This window comes from Pogoniulus pusillus, chromosome 9, assembly GCF_015220805.1.
Source record: "Pogoniulus pusillus isolate bPogPus1 chromosome 9, bPogPus1.pri, whole genome shotgun sequence".
Classification (NCBI taxonomy): Eukaryota; Metazoa; Chordata; class Aves; order Piciformes; family Lybiidae; genus Pogoniulus; species Pogoniulus pusillus.
Window position 1 is genome coordinate 13,606,877 of NC_087272.1, and position 24,335 is coordinate 13,631,211.

A 24,335-nucleotide genomic window follows, 5' to 3' on the forward strand; every position below is an offset into this window, starting at 1 on the left:
GCTTGGGGCATCAACACACTCTTGAGGGGCCACTGGTTTCCAGCTGATCACCTGAGGTTTCTTTACTGCAGAGTAGGTATTGCTGGACAATCTTATCAGCACATTACTTATTCATGGTGGCTCAGAGTTTTTTCCCTCAGATAACAGCTCAAAGGGAAAGACTTACAAAGGCTTTCTGTGCTGGCAGAGCCCTTGCTGCATGTTACTGCTCCATGGCTGAGAGCAGCAGCATTGTAGTGCAGCAGAAAAAACTCCCCAGAGAATGCTCCCAGGCTCAGATCACTTCACTCTTACACTAATACTTTTTGTCATGAAATTTCACATCAGGCTATTATTTGTTTGCTGATTCTTTAGGGTGAAATCTGAGCTATGGAGAAGGCAAGAGATGATAGAATCAACCAGACTGGAAGAGACCTCCAAGATTATCCAGTCCAAGCTATCACCCAGCCCTACCCAATCAAATGTTGGACAGATATGGCTATGCACTCGGTATCTAAGTGGCTGTAACACAAAGGAAGCTCCAGGAATCCAAGAACTGCCACCCAAGGACCTAGCAAGAACACATGCGCCATTGTGGTAATAAATTCTCCCCCTCTAATGTGACCAGCAGGAAAAGGGAGGTGATTCTCCCCTCTGATCTGCTCTGCTGAGATCCCACCTGCAGCACTGCAACCAGTTCTGGTGTCAGAAGTAACAGGAAGGACATGGAGCTGTTGCAGCAAGTCCAGAGGAGGCCACAAGGATGATCAAAGGGCTGGAGAACCTCCCTTATAGGGACAGGGTGAGAGAGTTGGAGCTGTTCAGTCTGGAGAAGAGGAGGCTCCAACAAGACCTAAGAGCAGCCTTCCGGTATCTGAAGGGGTCTACAGGAGAGCTGGGGAGGGATTTTTGACAAGGGCTTGTAGTAACAGGATGAGGGACAATGGCTTTGAGCTGAGAGAGATTGAGACTGGAGATTCAAAAGAATTTCTTGACAGTGGAGTTGGTGAGACAATGGAATAGGTTGCCCAGAGAGGTTGTGGATGCCCCCTCCTTGGAGGTGTTCAAGGCCAGGTTGGATGAAGTCTTGAGCAACCTGATCTAGTGGCAGGTTACCTGCTCATGACAGGGGTTGGAAGGGGATGATCTTTGAGGTCCCTTCCAACCCAAACCATTTTGTGACTCTGTGACAATCCACAGGGGATTTACTGTGAAGGGGATCTTTGGCATTTGTGCCATTTTGTCCACAGCCCTTGATGCTTTACAGAATCACAGATTGCCTTGGACTGAAAGGAACCCTTAAAGGTCACCCTGTCCAATCCCTCTGCAGTTAGCAGGGACACCTCAGTGACCAGTCTCAGTTGGCCAAGGGAAGCTATGGAGGAGCAGCCATGTTGAACACCCTGCAGTCCAGCTGTATAGCAGGACTGGTGCTCTGCCTATCACCTCTGAAATCAAGTGTGCCTGGATGAAAGAACTCAAGGCTTTTGTAGTCAAATATTGAGTTCCCCAGGAGATATCTATGAGGAGAGCACACCTCCTGCTCCTTCCTTGAAGTCAATAGCAGCAACACATTATCAGATTGCCTGTTTTCCCAGATACATTAAATCCAGTTTGACAAAGGTGAAAATGTTCTCTGTTTGCAGCCTGACATAGCACTGGCAAAGTCCTGGGAAAAGATCAGCTTTGATTGGAAACTGTGTCATACTTCAGCAGAGAGGACATGCAGTCACCTAGCCTGGGTGGGCTTCTCCACTGACAGCTTCACTTCAGCCTGCAGCTACACTTCTGCAGCTGCATTTCAGTATCTGAAGGGACCTGCAGGAAGGCTGGGGAGGGACTGTTTAGAAGGGCCTGTGGTGACAGGATGAGGAGCAATGGTTTGAAATTACATCAGGGAAGATTAAGGTTGGATATCAAAAGTCCTGCACAATGAGGATAGTGAGACACTGCAACAGGTTGCCCAGGGATGTGGGTGAGGCCCCATCCCCAGAGACATGCAAGATCAGACTCGATGTGGCAGCCTGAGCTAGTTGGAGGTGTCCCTGCTGCCTGCAGGGGCTTGGACAAGAAGACCTTTGAGGGTCCTTTCCAACACAAGGCAATCTGTGAATCTGAACGTTGCTGAGCCATACTCACCTCTGAAATGCATCACTAGCAGCAGGATGTCTGCACTGCCAAAGGGATATTCCCTGCTGTCACAGTGACCAGTATATAAACTGGGCAGAGTTCACCAGAACGGGTGGGTTGCTGCCTGGGCCTTGCTCAGTGCGTGGGGAGCGACTGCTCTGCACATCACTTGGCATCTCTTGGGATCAGTGAGGTGATTCTCCCCTCTGCTCTGCTCCTGTGAGACCTGCACCTGAAGTGCTGCATCCAGTTCTAAGGACCCAAACTCAAGGATATGGAGCAGGTCTGGAGGGGGGCATGGAGATGGTAAGAGGGCTGGAGAAGCTCTGCTATGGAGACAGGCTGGGAGAGTTGGGGCTGTTCAGCCTGGAGAAGAGAAGGCTCCAGTGAGACCTTAGATCAGCCTTCCAGTACCTGAAGGGGGTTACAGGAGGGCTGAGGAGGGACTTTTGACAAGAGCTTATAGTGACAGGATGAGGAACAATGGCTTTGAGCTGGTAGAGGGCAGATTGAGACAGGAGATTAGGAATCAATTCTTGACAGTGGGTGTGGTGAGACACTGGAACAGGTTGCCCAGGGAGATGGTGGAGGCCAGGCTGCATGAAGCATGGAGCAGTCTGGTCCAGTGGAAGGTGTCCTTACATATGGCAGCAGGGTTGGAACTGGATGTCTTTAAGGGCCCTTCCATAACAGAGAGAAGCTGCTTCTACCAGCCGTGTGAGGGAGAGCAGTTAGTGATGGGGCCATGCCCAGCAGGCCCAAGCTGAGTGAGGGGGGTGGCGCCACAGGTGTCAGGCCCAGTCAATGTGCTGTGAATGCACTGAGTTAAGAGATGAAACAAAACCAACAGGAAATCAACCCTAAGGAGAAGGGATTAGAGGGTGGGCAAGACTCTCTCAGAAACAGCCCCTTGCTTTGCTTCCCTCAATAGAGGCAGGGGCGAGGCAGCCCATGTTTGCAGTGCTAATGGGCCTGGTTGGAGGCATTAATGCACTTTATAAAGAATGAGAGGGATTAGGGGTGGTGGGAATTCACCAGTGTGTGTGAATTGGCATCAAAGGATGTCTGACTCCATGGGCAGTTTGAAAGGCAGAGGTAAATGGAGATACCATTATGGGAGGAAAATAGCAGGAGGTTTTCCTGGTTCAAGACAATGCTGTGAGTATTTAAATCTCCCTCATTAGCCACATATGTTAATTTCTCTCTTGAACTTTAAGATATAGGACAGGCTGAGAATTTCTATTCACTGTTGCTTATCGTGGAAGCACAGAGGATATTAACTTTGGTAAGAGGATTAGTGGGTGCTCAGAGTCTGGGTCTAGAGTGGGACTTTGTGGTGTGACAGCAGCTTACATAACCCATACAAACCCTGAATGCTGCAGCTGTGTGTGCTGAAGAAAGGCAGATGAAGAAAAACAACTTCATTTCAGGAGCAGTGGCTGAGCAAAGCAGGCTTGTTGGCTACAAGAACAGTGCTGTGCAAGTGCAAGCTGCTCCACAGCAGTGGAGTTGCTTGGCTGAAAAGCCCTGTGCCCATCAGGGCCAAGCAGCACATCCTCCTGATGGGCATGCAGATGCTGGGGGAAAAAACCAAAACAAAACCAAAAGGAGGTCAAACTGACTCCAAAACAACTTCCAGTTTTCTCTTCTGAGGTTTAATCCAGGAGTGGACTGGATTAGAAGGGATGTGATGAGTAGGCAGAGAAAGGTTCTCCTGGCCCTCTGTTGTGTCCAGTTGTGGAGCCCTCAGGTCAAGAAGGACCTCAGGGAACTGCTTGAAAGAGTCCAGCACAGAGCCACAAAGATGCTGAAGGCAGTGGAACATCTCCCTGCTGAGGAAAGGGTGAGGGAGCTGGGGCTCTGTAGCTTGGAGAAGAGGAGCCTGAGGGGTGACCTCGTTCGTGTTTATAAGATGTGCAGGGCAGTGTCAGGAGGACAGACCCAGGCTCTGCTCAAGGGTGTCCAACAACAGGACAAGAGGCAATGGGTGTAAGCTGGAGCAGAGCAGGTTCCACAGGAACAGAAAGAAAAACTCTTCCACTGTGAGGGTGCTGGAGCCCTGGAGCAGGCTGCCCAGAGAGACTGTGGAGTCTCCTCTGGAGACATTCAAAACCTGCCTGGATGTATTCCTGTGTGACCTGGCCTGGGTGATCCTGCTGTAGCAGGAGAGTTGGACTGGATGCTCCCTATAGGTCCCTTCCAACCCCTACCACTCTGTGGTTCTGTGAAGGCTCTGTCACCGTCAGTGTGAGGAGACTGTTCTGGGGAGATTTCAAGGGCCTCTGCAGCATGAGGCAGAAAATGAGTTCTGCTGTGGCTGGTTCTCATAAAAAGCCTCTTGGATTTGCCCAGCAGTGCAAACCATTGACCATGCTTCAGCATTTCTCTTGTCTAGAACTCCATCGTTCCATGCGTGAGACGCTGTCTGAGCCACCTTCTGCCCAGCATTCCCGAGAGGCCTGCACCAGCCGTGCTGGAAGCTGCTGTGCATGCACTGCTTTTGCCAGTGCCCCTTCAGAGGAGGGACTTTCATCAGCTTGCATGAGAGCAAAAAAACAAAAGAGGCTTACATCAGTTGTGCAGGATCCCAGGGGAGGTGGGGTAAGCCTGCTGATTTCCTAGGCACAAATAAAAGCCAAGGGGATGCAAGAGCCAGGATAGAGGCACAGAAGGGCTGATGGGGTGACAATCTGTTCACAGAGCTCCTGGGCACAAAGGTTTGCTATCCTGCCCCCTCTTCTGCAGGGGAATGCTGATTTGGGTTCAGACTCAGCAAATTTAGATTCAAATACAGCCCTGCTGAGAAGCAGAGAGGAGGCTCTCTTGCCTTTGGCATGGTGAAGGGAAAAGCTGCTGCACACGAAGCAGCCCTTCCCATGTTCTGATCTGACTCAGTATTTGCTGCTGCTTCTCCTGACTCTTCCTGCATCTCAGGTTTTCTCCCCAGGACCTGAGGCTGACAGCTGTGTTTAATCTTTCATACTGGCCACAGTGATAACTCCTTACTAAATATTTCATACTGCTGTACTGATAAAAGAGCAGAGGACAAAAATTGGCGTGAAGGCCATCCAGAGGAGCAGCTACTTCAAAAGAGGACACTTGGGAATGTGTGGAAGGAAACAAGTAGCCATGGGGCTGCACACAAAACTAAATGTAAGGTAAGCAGCTCATGCCTAGACTGAAGCTCTGGCAAACAGAGAAAATCCAAACACTTCTACCAATCATTGCCAAGCACCCCCTAAATGTACACACAGAGTGGTTTGAGGCTGTTCTGCTGCCCAGCTTCTTGTGTTGTCATCTTCTTTAAGCAAGCACATGGCTCCAGAGGGCTGGAATGCAGACAAACACAAGCTTTTGGAGCCCTCACTACAGCAAAGATATTAAGGTGCTGGAATATGTCCAGAGAAGGGCAATGAAGCTGGTGAAGGGCCTGGAGAACAGGCCTGGTGAGGAGGAGCAGCAGTAGCTAGAACACAGGAGGTTTCACTTGAACGTGAGGAGAAACTTCTTTGCTGTGAGGGTGCTGCAGCCCTGCAGCAGGCTGCCCAGAGAGGTTGTGGAGTCTCCTTGTCTGGAGACTTTGCAAACCTGGCTGGGCTTGTTCCTGTGTGACCTAACCTGGGTGACCCTGCTTTAGCAGTGGGGCTGGACTAGGTGATCTAGAGCTGGGTTTGTTCAGCTGGGAGAGGAGTACCACCAGGGACCAGGACATAAAGGGTGGCTACCAGGATGATGGAGACTTCCTTTTTACAAGGAGTTCCAAGGAAAAGACAAGGGGTGACAGGGAAAATTTTCTGCTGGGGGGATTCCACAGGACTCCAGAAGAAAAGGTTTCCCTTTGAGAACAGCTGGACTCTGGAATCATCTCCCAGGGGAAGCAGCCGAGTCCCCTCCAGGGGACACTCTGAAGACTCAGCTTGTCAGGGTGCTGGGCCAGCTCATTTCTACTCTGCTGTGACATAGAAAGTTTTGACCAGCTGATCCTTGGGGTCCCTTCCAACCTGGTGTTCCATGACTGTGATTTTCAGTCTGGAGAAGGGATCTCACTTCAGGGGAGATCTCATCAAAGCTGATCAATACTTCAAGGGTGGGTGTCAGGAGGATGGGACCAGGCTTTGTTCAGTGGTGCCCAGAAACAGGGCAAGAAGTAACAGGCACTGACTTGAACATAAGAAGTTCTATCTAAAGATGAGAAGGAACTTCTTTAATTTAAGGGTGATGAAGCACTGGCACAGGCTTCCCAGAGATCTGGAAATCACTTCCAACCTTCACCACTCTGTGGTTCTGTGCTTCAGATCTCTCAGTTGTGAAAAAAACCACTGTTGTCAAGTTTCAAAGGAGTCAGAAGGAAGCTGAAAGGTCTCCTCTGCAGAGCAGAGACCAAAAGCAAAGCAAAAGCAACCACTAAGCAATTAATTGAAAAATTATTGGCAGGCCAGGCCAGAGCAGTGCTGCTGCCTTTAATGATAAATGATAATAGGAGCAGTCAATGCTCTGCAGCAGGATAATACAAACACAGCCTCTGGAGCGAGAGCACAAAATGAGACACAGCATTACCAGAAATAGATTAATTAACTAGAGAGAGAACATTAAAGAGCAGGGGTCATTAGCGTGCAGCCAGGAGCCTGCTCCTCGCATTCCAGATGATGGATACAGGTAGCCAGAAACATGGCACACAAACACAGAGACCAGAGGAATGTTTTGGAATCTACAAGGCCATTGTCTCTTCCTGTGGCTCTTCAGTCCTGCCTAGAGTGAAGCTCCAGAGCTCACCAGGCTCCAGCACTTCACTGGGAGCTTCCTCTCTGCATGCAGCTGAAGGTCAAAGTCAGAACTCAGCCAAAATGCAAGTAAAGGCAGAATTTACTGAAGGAAATTTCACAGAGTGCACTGAGCTGGAAGGGACCCTCAAAGGCCATCTTGTCCAACCCCTCTGTGGGCAGCAGGGACATCTCCAACTAGAGCAGGCTGCATAGGGACACAGCAAGTCTGACCTTGATTGTCTGTAGGGATGGGCCCTCAACCACATCCCTGGGCAGCCTGTTTCAGTATTTCACCACTCTCATTATGCACAACTTCTTCCTGATATCCAACTTAAATCTCCTCTGCTCCACTTTCAAACCATTGTCCCTTGTTCTATCACCACAGGCCCTTCTAAACAGTTCCTGTCTCAGCCTGTCCCCGTAGCAGAGGTGCTTCAGCCCTCTGATCATCTTGGTAGCTCTCCTATGGATCCATTTGATCAGGAGAGTTCTCCTGTGTTGGGCACTCCAGAACTGGACAGAGCACTGCAGGTGACGTCTCACCACAGCAGAGTGGAGGGGCTGAATCACCTCTCAACCTGCTGGCCTTGAGACTGTCATGTGTTCACAGCTGACATGGCAGACAGCAGAGGAGGGACTTTCAACAAGAGCTTGGGGTGACAGGAGGAGGGACAATGACTTTGACCTGGAAGAGAGGAGATTTAGATTGAAGATAAGGAAGAAATCCTTTCGAGTGAGGGTGGTGAGACACTGGAACAGGTTGCCCAGGGAGGTTGCGGATGCCCCCTCCCTGGAGATATTCAAGGCCTGGTTGGATAAGGCCTTCAGCAACCTGGTCTAGTGGCAGGTGTCCCTGCCTATGGCAGGGGGGTTGAAGCTGGATGATCTTTAAGTTCCTTTCCAATCCAAACCATTCCTTGATTCTAAATTAGGGTGAGCCTTTTCTACCTGCCAGCAGAACACATCTCCCTGGTAGGAAGCTTCAGTTTGTGCTGAGGAATGACTCCAGAGATGGAGCTGGAAGTTATTAAACTTTCAGAGTGAAATACTCTGAGAAATGAGGAGATGTCATCGTTTATTCCTATTAAGAGTTCTGCTGGTGAAAATCAGGCTGCCTTCTCCCAGCACTTTGTCAATTCTACATTTCCCATCAAGAGGAATGTTTGTCATGTAGAAATATCGACCAGAGCTCCGCACCAGGTACAGGCAACAAACAACACACACAACAAGAGAATTTGCTCAAAGACATCTCAGTCATCTTCTGACCACAGCTGGTGTGACAGAAACACCTAGAAAGCAGTGTAGGGCTTCAGGGGGGTTACTCATACTTCTCCCTCAGCACTCTACACATTCATGGGGTGTTCCACTGCAAGGGAAGTTTGAGATGTTTGCTCTTGCAGAGAATACAGAAAGAAAGGTGCAGTTCATTCCCAGCTGAAACAGAAGATCTGAATTTATAGAATCACTGAATCAGAGAATTGTTTTGATTGGAAGAGACCTCTAAGATCATTCAGTCCAACCACCAACCCAACACCACCAGGACCACTAAACCATGTCCTGAATTACCACATTTACACACTTTGTAACATCTCCAAGGATGGTGACTCCTCCCTGGGTAGCTTATTCCAATCTCTGACTATCCTTGCAGCAAAGAAATTTTTCCACTTCTCCAACCTAACGCCTCCCTGGCACAATTTTAGGCCATTTCCCCTCCTTCTATCACCTGAGACTGGGGCAAAAAGACCAACACCCATCTCACTGCAACCTCCTCTCAGGAAGTGGCAAAGAGCAATGAAGTCTCCCCTCAGCCTGCTCTTCTCCAGACTAAACAACTCTCAGCTGCTCCTCACCAAACCTGTTTTCCAGCCTTTTCATCAGCTTTGCTGCCCTTCATCTTGCTTCATTTGGGGAACCTCTCAAGAGGCAGAGGTTTTCCCCAAAAGACCTAATTCCCTTCACACTAACACAGAGGGGAGGGGAGGGGAGGGGAGGGAAGAGGAAAAGGGAAGAGGAAGGGGACATCTAAATGCACAGCCCTGGGAAGATCCATGTAAGGTTTGTTCCTGATTTAGGAGTGCCAGTTCAGGGTACTCCTGAGGCTCCTGCAGCAGGCAGGGCATTCACCTCAGTGTAGCATGGTGATCTATGTTAACAGCAGAATGATGTACTTACAATGCTGGGAATAACACTCATATTGGTCCTGGAGTATGGAAGCATTTCTGACAGGCTCTTGGGGATTCCACTTCTCTTCATGGAGACTGAGCGGATTCTTTCCATCATCTCATCCAGCACTTCTTGCTAACCATGAGTCAGGGCTCAGCATCCTCCCCTGCCAGAACTGGACTCTGCAATGCAGAGCCTGAGAAGGGAAAAAAAAAGAAAGAAAGAAAAGTGTAAGGAAAATAAAAAGACCTCCAGTCCCCCCACAGCTGCCTTATTTTCTCAGGCAGATTCAGACCAACAGGAAGCAAAACCACACTGATATGACCCACTGAGGCTTTAAAAAACGAATGCTGCCATTATTAGTACTACAGCAGTTAGAATTCCAGCAGCAATCAGGACCTTCCTTGATGTCAAACAGCCTGCATGGCCTTTATGGAGACAGATAGATACAGATATAGATAGAGATAGACACACACATGCTTTTTAATATAGATGTAACTTGTAACATAGACAGCACAGCATAAATACCTTGAGACTTTACCACATGCCAGAGAAATGCATCACCCAGGCTGTTTTAATCTCATCTTTAATTCTCTTTTTACCTTCCACAGAATTTATGAGAAGATTGCAGAGATCCACAGCATCTCATCAGATATTTATTTATTCGTTTAAAATATTAATATGGGAGAATCCCATTACAATCTTGCCAGGCAGGAAGCACCAGACAGATGCAGAAATGTGCTGCAAATGTGTAGAGGTGGCTGCACATAGCACCCCTCCAACATCTGCCTGGGTTTGAGTTCCCCATTTCTCTGAGCAAGCCATGGGGAAACCTTCAAGTGCTTTCTGGTCTTGCAAGGCAAAGGGATTTGTGCTGATGGTTGGAAGTTTGGGTCTTTTTACAAAGATTTCTGTCTGGCAGGGATACAGAACAGGACTAAGACCTCTGGTTTCAGCCTCTTCAGGTTTTGAGTGCTCATCTAGAATGGTCTCCAAGGAGAAAAGCTCTGCTGAGCATACTGAATATCTGCCCTCTAACCATCTGACCCCTTCACTGTCTCTTACTTCAAGAGGATATGGATCTCTTTAAAGGGACAGGGAAAAGTGAGATGTTTCACTAGAGAGCAGGTCTCTAATCCACATTTCTCAAGGGGATGCTACTCGCCAGTCTTTATGCTTTGAGCTGCTAAGACATTTAAAGCTGATTTGCCCCAACTCAAAAGACTCAGGTTCAGCAAGCTTGCTTGGAAACATCACCAAAAAACTTGAGGTGAAAAAAGGGATCTCACTGCCTTGCAACTGACCCTGGAAAGCCCTTTCCTCCAAGCCAGCTGTGGTACCCATACCCTCTACATCTGCAGATTCATCCATCCTGCCGGATTCCACTGAAGCCCCTTCCCCAGTGGACCGTGCAGTACCACTTTGCCAACCACCAAAGGAAGAAGAGCTATGAGTTACTATCTGCACCTTGCAAATGTCCGTTCACCTGCAGCAGAACCTGGCTGGGGACCACTCATGGAGTTGGTCCCTGTTGTGCCAACAAACTCAAGACACAGCCATGATGGCAGGCTGGAAAGTGTCCAGAGAAGGGCCAAGAGAATGATCAGAGGACTGACAGAGCTGCCAGGCTGAGAGCTGGGCTTGTTCAGCATGGAGAAGAGAAGGCTTAGCAGAGGCCTTATCACCATGCACCAGAACATTAAGGGTAGCTGCCAGGAGGATGGAGACTTCCTTTCCACAAGGAGTCCCATGGAAAAGACAAGAGGGGATGGGGACAAGTTCCTGCTGGGGAGATATCCATGGGACTCTAGAAGAAAACGTTTCCCTATAAGAACAACTGGACATTGGAACCATTCCCAAGGGAAGCAGTGGAGTCCCCTCCATGGGTCAGTTTGAAGACTCAGCTTGACAGGATGCTAGGCCAGCTCATTTCAACTCTGCTGTGACCTCGACAGGTTGGAGCAGGTGCTCCCTGGGGTCCCTCCCAGTCTGGCATTCTTTGAGTGTGATTTTCAGTCTGGAGAAGAGCAGCCTGAGGGGGCATCTCATCAAAGCTGATCAATACCTCAAGAGTGAGTGTCAGGAGGATGGGACCAGGCTTTGTTCAGTGGTGCCCAGTGACCAGACAAAGGGTAAGGGGCACAAACTGGCACATAAGGAATTCTGCCTATACATGAGGTTTGTGAGAGCTCTCAAGGCTGGGGTGGAAAAATGCAAACTCATTTTGGGACCCAACCAAATAAGCCTCTCTCCTTCCTGGCAATGAAGAGGGATGCTTATTTTCACAGACAGCAGATTCTTGCCTTCCCCAAGAAGATTTGGTGGGAACTTGGTATATCAGCTGGGAACCCCTCAGACACCTTCACTTCTGCCTTCCACCAAAGGCAGTGATGATGCTGGGTTAAAAGCAGCAGACCCCCTATGAAAAACTGATCCCTGCAGCAGAGAAAAAGCCAGCAGGAGGGGAAGAAATCTTGCACACTCTGCATCTGAGCAGAAACCCTTCCCCTCATACTCTAAACACGAGAGCAAATGTCTTCCACTCCAAAGGGGGATAGAAAACGTAGCTCAAAGCAATTAACACAATAGCAAATGTCCCCAGCACTGCCCCATATGGTGTCTAATTTAAATCATCCATCTTCTGCCCTATAAATGCTGCTGAAATTGATACATGACAATTTTAAAGCCAACTGAAGCTTAATTAATGTAAATTGTCTCCACAGCTGAGATTTAAAATATTTTTTACCAAAAATAATTAGGATCAAATCAAACACATTCCATTTCCTGCTGAGCCATGCAAGGTAGAATCGAGGGGGGAAATTGATAAATTATGACATATAGAGTCATAGAATCATGGAATGGGTGGGTTGGAAGGGACCTCAAAGATCATCCAATGCCAACCCCCTGCCATCTCCCACTAGCTCAGGTTGCTCAAGGCTTCATCCAGCCTAGCCTTGAACACCCCCTAGGGAGGAGATATCCCCAAACTCCCTGGGCAACCTGTTTCAATGTCTCACCACCTTCACTCTAAAGAATTTCTTCCTAAGCTCCAGTCTCAATCTCCCCTCTTCCATCTCAAAGCCTCTGCCCCTCTTCCTGTCACTACAAACCCTTGTCAAAGGTCCCTCTCCAGGTTTCTTGTAGCCCCCTTTGGGTACTGGAAGGCTGCTCTAAGGTCTCCCTGGATCTTTCTTTTCTCCAGGCTGAACAGCTCCAACTCTCTCAGCTTGTCCCCATAGGGGATCTTCTCCAGGCATCTGGTCATCATTGTGGCCTCCTCTGGACCTGCTTCGACAGTCTCTCTTACACTGGGGGCACCAGAACTGAACGCAAGGGATTCTCCCCCTCTGCTCTGCTCTGAGACCTCACTTGCAATGCTGTGTTCAGATCTGGGTCCCCCAATGCAAGAAGGACATGATGGAGTAGGTCCAGAGGAGACCACGAAGATGCTCAGAGGGCTGGAGCACCTGTGCTATGGGGAAAGGCTGAGGGAGTTGGGGCTGTTCAGCCTGGAGAAGAGAAGGCACTGGGGAGACTTTAGAGCTGCATTTCAGTGTCTGAAGAGGATCTTCAGGAAGGCTGGGGAGGAATTGTTTAGAAGGGCCTGTGGTGATAGGATGAGGGGCAATGGTTTGAAACTGGAGCAGGGGAGGTTTAGGCTAGACATTAGGAGGGAGTTCTGCAGAAAGAGAAATACTGTAACAGGTTTCCCAGGGATGTGGTGGAGACCCCATCTCTAGAGTCATTCAAGTTCAGAATCAATGTGTCACTGGGCAGCCTGCTTTAGTCAGATGTGCCTTTGAGCCCAAGGCAATCTGTGACTGTTTTTTCATCTCTCTATCAATCCATACTGAAGTTCTATATGCATGGTTATACACCTGGCAGAGCAGGCTGAGAAGCTCCAGGCACATGGAGAGAAAGGAAAACCAATCCTGGCCAAGCCTTGCTTTGAGGAGTCTGGCCAACAAAATGGCCCAAACAGTGAACTGTCCAAGGCCAGACAGCTGGCTCGAGGGTTCTGTTGTTATTACTGTTATTAACATCACCATTAACATTCACTGCCTGATGTTACTTCCCTAAGAATATTTGGTATAAACAAACCAACAAAAGAGCCAAGCCACTTCACACCATAAAGGAAGGAAATGGAGAGAGTAGAGATTGCTCAGGACACCTCACCTGCTCTCTTAGATTGCAGCAGATCATTTGCCTGCAGCATGGTTTCTCCAGACTCTCTATTCTCCCTTTTCCTTCAGTATTTATCCACCACCCATCTCCACTGAAATGACATCCCCTTGGAGGTGCTGGCAGCCTCGGGGGTCCTGTGACAGTTGGGGTCTGACTGACCTGAGCTATTTCTGACTGCAAACACCAGACGGAAGAGCAACGAGCAACACTTAGAGCGTGGATCTGCTGTCACTAAAGAGCATCTCACAATTACAAAAAGCATACTGAAAAACCTGCATTTGCCTGCTGGTTAGGAGGTGTTGATTTGAGCCTTTCCTCTGTTTCCAACTGTACATTTGCCACCTCTTTTAAAGCACTATCTGCATTCATTTCTTAGGCTTTAGAAGGTGGAGAGAGTTCCTCAAAATACAGATTGCTGTCAACGACTGAAATGTCCCTTAACTCCTGTACTGCTTCTCTCAAAGCTGCATAAACTATGAGCTGGTTTCCTTTTCATTTGACAATGTTTCCATTTTCCAGCATTTTCTTTATTTTCATTTTCCAGCATTTTCATTTTCCAACTCCTTGGGCTGCAACTCTTTTCTTTTTGCAGGAACAACAAACAAACACCATCATAATCAGTTTCCTTGAAGGGTCTGAATTTATGGGAGGAAAAAAATAAGACTCATTCCAACATGCAAACAAAATAGTGACTTCGTAAACCTCCTCCCTGTCTCCCAGTTCAGTTTTCATTCTCCCATGCAACACATTTCTGCATCTCTTATTAATGAAGGCTTTGCTGCTGCAGTGTGCCTTGTGTGGGGTACAATGTATTTAATTTGATGTGTAATAACTATTATTAATGCAACTAAGCTTAGTGGAACTGTTTCTCTTATCTCCAAGGTAAAAAAAAAATATTTCTCAGGTGAAATGTGCAGCTCTGGAAATCTGTCCTGCACCAGGATTGCTATTGATTTGAAGAGGGTTTCGTTTGAGTGCCTTGTGTTACTGCTAATGATTAATCAGCGTGTGCTGCAGCCTCCCCTCCCCCATATGTGGCTGCAAGTTCTGAACATTGAAATTCAAAACAGTTGCCAGGTAGGGGCTGGGGTTGGTTTGTTTTAACCCGAAACATCGCACCTAGGAGCTGCAGAGAAACATCTCCTTTAAAAACGAAAATGTTTACATGTGCTTGAGCAGCAAAAAAAAGGGCTGCTGGAGTTGTGTGTCTGAGGTGGTTGGCTGGTTGGGGTTGGGGTTTTTTGTTTGTTTCGGTTTGGGTTTTAGTTTGTGTTTGGGGTTCTTTTGTTTGATTGGGTTTTTTTTTTTGTTGTTGTTGGTGGTGGTGGTGGTTTTGTTTTTCCAATACTGGCAGAGTTTTTCCAAGCCCAGTGCTGCAATCCTAGAGGATTCAGCTCAAATACACCTGCTGTAAAGGTGCAGCAGCCCTTCTAGAGAACTGTTTAACAACTCAGAATGATTTCCAGGCAGATTTGGCTTTGCTGCAGGCACACAGATCACAGATGTAGACAGATAAAGGTACAAATTACTGCGTGTTCCTCTCTTTCGTTAATGACCAAGTTCACTTCAGCAAAATGTAGGTCATTTCCTTCCTTCTCGCTTCTCCTGCTGTCAACCCCCCCCCCCCCTCCCCGCAGCCCTTTCCTCAAGCCTCTCCTCTGTGGCTATTTGCATTTTTGCTCTAGTCCCCAGATCTTCAGCTGCGAGAATATTAACCCTGCCCATCAAGCGCAAGGCAGAACGGCACCTTCCCTACTTCAGAATTCATTTAAAAGCATCCATTTTATGGCAAGGTAAATAGTTCTGTGCAATATTGACTAGCAAACATTGACAGCTACATACAAAGGGGAGGGAAAAGAAAATGCAGACAGTGCCTGTGCAGACAGGGCTGGCAATTACACATGAACTCATCTTCAATTTCAATACCAGCGCTCCTGACAGCCCTTGCAAACACGTTCTGGCAGTCCAAACTTCACTCAGGCAATCTCCCTCCTACAAAAGCGTCTGCATGCAGGTGAGAGGCAGCCAAGCCTCTCACCTGGAGGGTGCCTGTCACCCCCTCTCTGTCTGTTAAAACGAGGGCGTCGCTTACCGCTCTGGAGGGCTGCTTTTGATGCTGCCTGGCACAAGAGAATAAGGCACAGCCCTGTGTGGTGCAGTCGGGTTTTTATCCTCTTCCTTCCCCCCCCCCAATCAAAACAAATATTCAAAGACAAAAAGAAGGCTTCTAGTGCTTGGTATTCACCCTCTGCCACCCATGTATCACACTTAATTAGCAAATTAAACCTACAAATTACATGCCATAATTTGGTAATTACACCACAATCTGGTACTTTTAACCTCTTTTTGCCCGAACGAGAACATTCCACCTTCTCTTGCGCTGCCATAAGAACACAGTCCAGTCGTCTGCCCTAACTCAGAATGTCTCATTCTCAAGTGAGAAGTTAAAGAAAAGTTGGAAGCAGGGGGGAGTTTGAAGGGTTTTTTTCTGGCTGCTGTTCTGCTTGGCTTAACATCTGCAGCCGAGACTCTCATCAGAAGCCGCATTTAATGTGCCCACAAGATGCAGTCACGTTCCACCTCAGTCCACACACGACACAAGATGTAAATGCTTTTAGGGAAATGCCTTTTTGGAAGCTCTTTTAGCAACTGCTCTTTTGCAAAATCTTCTTTTAGTAAATGACTTTTTAAAGACGTCTTTCACAACACAAACTGCAGAGAACTTGCTCAAAGAGCAGTGGTTCTAAATGCCCTAGAAGAAACCTGCTCCTTTTGTTCTCAACTACCAAACTACCCAGACTCTCTCTGTGCAGCGAGCCCAGAGTTTTAGACGGGACTTTCAGCTGCCAAAGTGGAGCTCTAAAACATTTGCTCGTGTTAAGTGGTTAGGGAATGACTCTTTAAAAACACCTCTAATCTCTTGAAGGAGCTTGGCAGAACAAGCAGCCAGTTCAGCGAGTTCTTCACTAACGGAAAAAAAAGGTGCAAAGCTATTATAGGCACGGTCCAGAGCTGCAGGAAAAGCACAAAGGCTTGTTTGGAGGATCCCTCCTTCGTCCTGACTTTGTAATCAGCCCTTTGTGAGCACCTCTTGAGTCCCTCCAGCTCCTAATCAATGAGCACGATGCACAAGTAGATGGTTAGAGGCAGGTAGTTTTTTCTCTTTCCCAGCCTTCAAGAATCACCCCATATGCTGGAACGAATATTCAGGGGAAAGGAAAGGAAAGGAAGGACTGTGCCCAAAGTTGTCAAGTGGAGGGGGGATGTGGGGAGCAGGAGGAAGTCTCGAAAAGAGGTGTAAATGCCTGGTAAGCCGGGCAGCGGCGGGGTGCCGAGCGCTCCTGCTCTCCTGCTGCATTTCCTATCAACATCATTATTATTCCTCGAGCGTAGCTCTGGCTGGGGAAGGTACTCAAGCAGGCACCTCGTTTTAAGCACATGAGAATTCCCAAAGGGATTAACGGGGGGGGGGAGGAATTGGCAGCAGTTCCTGCCCTCGCAGAGCCCAGTGGTGCTTCCCACTGCATCCTGCGGAGGTTCCCGGTGGAGCAGCTCATTTAAGGAAAGTTTTGCAAACGAAATAATCACTTCTTAGCTTCGCTGTCCCACCACACCTCCCAGCACCAGCGGCAGGGCAGCTCCCCGGGGCTGTTCACCGGTTGGACAGTGCTGGATGGGAAAGGAGCGCAGGGGGATTGGGGTTAAATATCTCCGTCGATGAGCAAACGCTAACTATGCGGGGCGAGGGGTTTACAACCACTCTGGATCCAGCAATGCAATCAACAGTACAAGTCAGGATTTTGCCTACTTTTTGAGGTATTCTAACTGGGAAAACGTGATGGAGAGGCTTTGTTTGGTTTGCTTTCTATAGAAAAATGCTCATTCACTCCTTTGACAGAGCCTCTAATGGCACAAGTAAATCAGGGTCACCTTTCCCAACCCTGATAAATAGCTGACAGCACTTCCTTTGCCATGCTTCCAATAAGCCAGTCCCCAAAATGTCAGGAACTGCTGTAGGAATCGAAAAAGAAAGAGAAAGTCTATGTCATAGATTCATAGGATGGTTTAGGTTGGAAGAGACCTAAAGATAACAGAAGCTTTTGTCTGATTGAACTGCGTGACAAAATGTGCATGGAAAGGTGGGGAGGAGGAAGGCTTCTAGGAAATGTTCCACTGTTTTGTGGTGGTTTGTTTCTTTAGTTCCAGGTTAATGAAAATGTGCTGCTGGAAGTTATTGGTTTTTTCCTTACAACGCCTCAGTCTGTTATCTTCAGATGTTTTTTTAATGCCAAGTGCTTGACTTTATGGAAGAGCTTTTGGAAAACAGAGAGCAAGCAGAGTCATAAATAACAGCACTGCAGGTGGCAGGGCTCTGGCTTTCCCACCTATTTCATCTCCAGAATTACCCAGTGCCTCAGCAGTCGGCATTAGCTGGCACGCCTAAATACAAACCCAGATCATATTTGCTGGCTCTTTTAAAACAGTTATTGTCAGTCCCCTGGTAACAAGGAGGGAGAGAAATACCCGTCAGTGTGAAAATGAAAACCAATACAGGAGAGAAGCTGTCGTGTTTGATTTAGGGATTACAGGAGCCCGAGCTACCTGCTGGGGAGTCTGCGATAATGAGAGCAGAGAGGCTTTCAGTAATTTTTCTGAAGCTCCTGAGCCGCTGAATAAACTTGCCTGAAGCTCAGTGGGTCCTGGGACCACAAGGAGCCACCTGCTTTTGGAAAGTTTCCCTTCTATCAACCCCCCCATTCCCAGCAGCAGCATTTCCCCACATGCTTTGCTGCAGCACTGACAGGCACAGAAGGAGATGGCACTAACGGGAGATTAAATATTGCACCAAGAAGATGCTGCAGAAGTCAGTTCTGCAAATACACTGCAAACCAAATAATCCCAAAACAGCTGCAGCCCTCTGATAGTGGCCCTCTCCTCTCCTGCAAACTCCTTGGGTCTCAGCTCCTGAAAGTTTCCAGCATTTCTCTTTTGGTCACCTGTTTCAGCATCAACTCACAGCTTGGCTCCCAGATGCACCTTGCCTGCACGGCACAGAGAAACAAGAGGTACAGCCCCCAGAAATTATTTTCTAGCCCAGCTGCCCCCACCTGTGCTTGTGGGACAATCTCAGCCTGGTTTTTAAATCCCCAGAAAGGAGGTGTAGAAAGAACCACCAAGAGGCACGTCAATGCAATTACCCCTCAGTTTAGATGCATCAGTACTGAAACACCTTAACGTGCAGCTCCACCAGCTCTGGGGGTAGGGTATGCAGGATCCTCATCACTTCACCTGGATATTAATGCACTCTAGGCAAAATTTCACACACTGGTGGGAGCTGCAGCACCTCAAAGACATTTCCAGCACTTAATTGTGTGCTACCAAAGACTCAGGGTGGCCCCAGAGCAAGGAGGAATTTCCCAGCCCATAATTACGGGCAACAAGACAGAAGCATTAGCCTCGTGAAACAGAAGAAACCCAAGAGGATTTATCAGATGCAAAAACTAACTCCAGAGAGTCACAGAATGTTAGGGTTGGAAAGGACCTCTGGAGATCATTGAGTCCATCCCCCTGCCAACCAGGACCACCTAGGGCAGGTCACACAGGGGCACAAATAAATGAGTTTTGGAAGTCTCCAGAGAAGGAGGCTCTCCTGGATACATTCTCCCCCTCCACTATTTTGGTATTTCCTATGGATTTTCAGTCATGTCAGCTTCAGAAAGCAAAGAGGGGATAGAATGACTCCCAGACCTTCTGCACCTCCCAAGCTCCAGAAGCAAACCAGCTGTTCTAGTTGCATTTTATTCCTTACAGCTGCAATAAGTGAAGGTGGGCGATCAAGAGGTTAGAGGAGGGGGACAAAGTCTCTGTGGGGTTTCAGGAGGTTAGAGGAGGGGGACAAGGTCTCTGGGGGGTTTCAGGAGGTTAGAGAAGTGGGCAGGATTTCTGTGGGGTTTCAGCAGAGAGCAAGGTTTGTGCCTATCAAACGTTCAACAAACGCTGCCACAGTTGCATTTACTCCCAAAGTTTGTTTCAGAGCTGCACCCTTTGCCAGCGGCCGCAGCCCATCTGCTCCCAGCGCCTGTGCGCAGACCTTCCCCGCTTGCCGGGCAGGGCGAGCGGTGGGGGCAGGGTCCCCGTCCTTCATGACTAAAAGATGAGGCCGTGCCAAGGGGCCGGCAGCGTGAGCGCACGGAGCGCCGTGCCAGGCTGCGTGTGACGGCTGCGAGCGGCGCTTTCGCCCGAGGTGGCTGCCGCGGAGCCATGTTTGCGTGCCAGGCAGCTCCCGCAGCAGCGCGGCGGCAGCGCAGCCCATGTTCACACGAGTGTAAACGTACAGGGCACGGCAGCAGCCGCCCGAGACCTCGCAGCGCTTCAGCCGCTCAGCCAGGCGCACGGCCTCATCTTTTATTGAAGCCTTCTCCTCCGAGGAGAGCTAAAAATGCACTCGACGCCGTTGGGGAAGTGTCTGTTTTGGCTGCAGAGAATGGTTCCCGATCACGGAAAGATAAAAACATCACAATAAGCTAATAGGGACATGCCTTGAAGGGTGGTCCCCGAGGGCGGCGGGGGCAGGTTTCCTGGGGACGCATTAGGCATGGCTCAGGGCACTGCAGCACGCAGGCGCGCAGCCAGCGGGGCCGGGCGGCCGCCGAGAGGATGCTCCAGAAAGGAGAACCAGCGAGGGGGAGATCAGGAAAGAAAGAAAAAAGAAGGGGGGAAGAGGAGGGCCACGAATATGAGCTGGAGCACCACTGCCACAAGGACAAGCTGGGGGAGCTGGGGTCGTTCAGCAAGAAGAGGAGGCTGCAGGGAGACCTAATAGTGGCTTTTCTACAAGGGCTTGGAGTGGCAGGACGAGGGGCAACAGTCTGGAATGAGAGAAGAGCATATTTAGATTAGATGTTAGGAACAAGTTCTGCACCATGAGGGTGCTGGAACACTGCATCAGGTTGCCCAGGGAGGGAGTTGAGGCCCCGTGCCTGGAGATACTCAAGGTCCTACACTTAAGGCTCCGAGCAAGCTAGACAAAGCTCCGAGCAAGCTAGACAAAGCTCCGAGCAAGCTAGACAAAGCTCCGAGCAAGCTAGACAAGGCTCCGAGCAAGCTGACCTAGTGGAGTGTGTTCCTGCTGACCTGCAGAGGGGTTCAACTAGATGCTCTTTGGAGGTCCCTTCCAACCCAAACCAGTCTATGATCCTGTGGTGCCCGATTTCACATGGGCCAGAAGATCAAGTCCCTCCTCAGAGTAGCTTCCCCTCTTCAGTAAATACAAGCCCATTAGTGTCTGTCTGGTTAAAATTAAAACTGAGGGGGAAGAGGAATGGAATCCACCTTCAAAACCCTAGGTGAATAAACTGCTAACACAGGGTAAGACTCAGGCAGAGGCAATACAGAAGTTCTCACACTCACCACAGTCCTACACAATAGATTTATCTTCCTTTTCATCTCTAACCCTTCTGGCCATTAATGGTTTGAAGAGTGCAGTGTTGTTTTTTTCAAGCTGACCTAACTTCCAAGCAGCCTTCTTCAATTATATTTACCCAACTGACCTATTTTAAAGAAATCATTTAATAAAACACCCTGGAAGCACCAGGTACAAGAGGTTAAGAAAACACACGGAGGAGCTTTCTGAGGCACACTTAACACTCGCTGTGCAGCAGCCCAGGCTCTCCCTAGCACTCATCGAGCATCTCAGCATTTAATTACTGCAATGTGAAAAGTCCTGAACAGCATGAAGGTGCTTTGAGATGATACCTACGAGCACATCGCAGTGCTGGATGAGACAGCCCCAAAGCAGAGCCTCGTGAGTGAATCTGCCTGCTGCCCACTACTTGTACTCATTTTCACAAGTCAATTGGCTGTAATTCTTTGTGCCTGTCAATCTGTCTGAGTTTATTGGGCTCTGCTGGATTTTGAAAGAGAAAAAAACCCATCTCCTTGCAGTGCATGTTCTTGCTTTAAGATTTCCTCACAGCAAGCTCTGAATGAACCATTTTCAAGCCCTGAATGAACTGTTTTCAAGCCTTTATTCCACTGGTTGTTCAAGTCAGGAGTTGGTCTCTTCTCCCTAGTATCAGGTGATAGGAAGAGGAAATGGCCTGAAATTGTGCAGGGGAGGTTTACACTGGCAGTGAGGAAAAATTTCTTTGCTGCAAGAGTGATCAGACATTGGAACAGGCTGCCCAGGGAGGTGGTGGAGTCACCATTCCTGGAGGTGTTCAAGAAACATGTGGATGTGGCACTTGGGGACACGGTTCACTGGCCATGGTGGTGTTGATGTGATGGAGAGACTCAGTGATCTCAGAGATCTTTTCCAGCTGAAACGAGTTTGTGATCAACCATGCAAAACCTGTTCTGAAAACAGCGAGCCTGGGCACATGACCTACACTGGCACCTGTATCTTCCAGCAGGGCTGCTGCAAAGGGCAGTGCTTCACCTTCCCTGTAGTGCCATGCGAGGGCTGCACGTCACCCCACGTGCATTTATTAGAGGAAAAGGTGCCTGGTGCTCCTCTGACTGCCACCTCTCCTTGCCATGATGATTCCATGGGCTTCCCAGTCTGTTTCCTGATGCTCAGGTGGAAAGTGCTCTCACTGTGTGTTTATCATTATTTTGCTGGCTTCCAAAGCAGAGTAACTTGGCTCAGCCTCTGTGAAGCCTGCTGAGCTCTCGGCCAGCTTACACCAGTAGAGAACCTGGACCAGATTACCCTGGCAGCTCCTGTGAAAGCCAAGAGCGGATGATGAAAGAGAAGTATAAATAGAGCTGTTTCTGCCCTCAGCCATAAAGCAGAGCTTCCAGTCCTGAAAACCTCATCACCGTGAGGGTTTTAATTACAAATAAAAGCATTTCAAATTATTTTAATTGCCTTTTGATTTGTTTGCACTGGGCCCTAGTTTCAAAGCTTTTCTCAGAGGATCTGGGCAAAAAAAATTCCTTTCTGTTCATGAAAGCTGGGGTTCTTCAGGGCTTGGAGGTTGCCAAGTCTCACAACTTAGGAGAAGATCTCCAGAGCCAGCTCCAGGGCTGCCATTTACCAACAACACAGGAAAGGAATCCAAGCCAACACAGTCCACTAGCCAAGAGCCTGGTGGTAAGAAACTCAGCCAAAAGATGCAGTGCCAGAAGGCTTGCAAACCCAGTCGAGGCAGCAGTAAGGACCCCCCCCTCAGGGCTGGGACTGCATGGAGACATTTGTGATTTCCTCAGCCTGGAACTCTTCCTTTTCTATTTTAGAAGAGCAACTTCTGCAGAAATCTCTGTCATGCAAAAGGATAGTTTTAAAGTACTGCTGACACCTCCTGGAAAACTCTGAAAAGCCTCCCAGCTCACCTGGAAAGCAAACAATGTCTCTCTGTCCCTCTTTCACCTGTTCTTTTAATTCCTGCTGAAGGGCATTTCTGTGGGTATGGCAGCCACGGGGAAAGAAAACTTAGAACTCAGAGAACAATCATTATTCCTACACTTAACAATTGGTTTCAGATCTTGTTCTTCCACACTACATTGGCTGTGTTTCCTTTAAACAAGAAGAAAATTAATTTTGAATGATTTTTTTTCATGCTTGTCAAGCTCTCCTCTGCCAAGGCAGCACTTTTTAGGCCTCTGCCTGGATTCTGGGGCAGCTGGCTCTGGAGTAGAAGGTTGAAGAGAAGCAGAGGAAAGCCAAGCAGCTACCTTGCCCCTTTGGGTTGTGGCTAAACCAAGCATGACCTAAGGGCCTCTTTAGATATCTATATAAGATTTTCTGTCAAAGTTACATAAAAGTTGACTCAGCTTCAACTCCTGGCCAATGCAAAATGTTATCCTCCAAGACACAGCACTGGAGGGGTCACAGCTTGAGTCCTGGGCTCAGTTTCAGAGCCCTCACTCCAAGAAGGACATTGAGATGCTGGAGCAGTTGGTCACAACAGCCCCATGAATGTCCAGGATTGGGGCAGAGTGGCATGAAACTGCCCAGCAGAGAAAAACCTGGAGCTGCTGGGCAATACCTGGATGAAGATGAGCCAGTGTGTGCCCAGGTGCCCAAGAAGGCCACCAGCATCCTGGCCTGAATTGGCAATGGTGTGGCCAGAAGGAGGTACTTAGCACAGGGGAGGCCACACCTCTGCTCAGTTTTGGTGCCCTCAGGGCAAGAAGGGCATTGAAGGTCCAGAGAAGGGCACCAAAGCTGGCAAAGGGGCTGGAGAAAAGGGCTGGTGAGGAGCAGCTGAGGGAACTGGGAGTGTTTAGTCTGGAGAACAGGAGGCCAAAGGGAGACCTCATTGCTCACTACAGCTCCCTCAAAGGTGGTTTGGAGTGAGGTGGCAGTTGGCCCCTATATACAAGTGATAGGAGAAGAAGAGATGGCCTCAGGTTGCACCAGGGAAGGTTTAGGTTGGAGATTAGAGAAACTAAGGGTTCCCAAAGACTGGAACAGGCTGCCCGGGGAGGTGGCTGAATCCCTGGAAATGTTTCAAGGCGGCAGAGATGCGGTGCTGAGGGCTATGGTTTAGCACCAGTCTTGGCAGCTAGAGAATGGTTGGACTGGATAAGCTTAAAAAGCTTTTCCAATGAAAACAGTTCTACCATTCTACACCTAAACAAACACGGGAGGGGGGTGGGGGGTGTCTCCCTCCTGTTTTTTCTCTAGAAACATGTTACTCAGCCTGTAGCAAAGCACTGTCTCAGGCCTATCTGAGAACATTTTGAGACATTCAAAGATGGTCCGTGGACAAATAGCCACCCAAGTCTCTGATTCATCCAAGCTGTCATTTTCTGACAGCCTTTGTCAGTTCTCTGTTTTTTAACACAACTTTAAGCACCACATACTAAAAACATCAGGAGGCAAGGCCCAAAATCCACTTGCCAAAATCAAGAGTAAAACTCAGGCCATTTAGTTCAAAGCAGAACGTGCTGCTTTTCTCATTCTATATGATTTCTTTCTCATTTTCAAGCCTATGCACAAGAAACATCAGATGATATGTGAAAGCTGAGACTTATCTCAGAGAAACACACTCTTCTCAGAGAGGAGCTTGTCAGGAGCACCAACTATTGAGATGTTTACTGAAATCAGGACAACCCAAAAGCAGCTGGTGTACTGATAAAAACTCTGGGGGAATTGCCCAGAGTTTTTTG

General features: G+C 48.5%; 1 long non-coding RNA gene across 2 annotated transcripts in view; it reads right to left on the reverse strand.

The window, feature by feature from the left end:
• Positions 1–4,499: 4,499 nt before the first annotated feature.
• LOC135178063 (uncharacterized) overlaps positions 4,500–24,335 on the reverse strand; it is a 48,701-nt gene continuing 28,865 nt past the window's right edge. Inside the window, exons 2-3 of one of the 2 annotated variants that reach the window (XR_010303339.1) lie at positions 9,045–9,231; positions 4,500–5,438 (exon numbers count right to left, since the gene is read on the reverse strand). This is a non-coding gene — a long non-coding RNA (uncharacterized LOC135178063). Of the gene's footprint in view, positions 5,439–6,547; positions 7,558–9,044; positions 9,232–24,335 lie in introns of those variants that run through there. The other variant, XR_010303340.1, reaches the window with a different exon arrangement.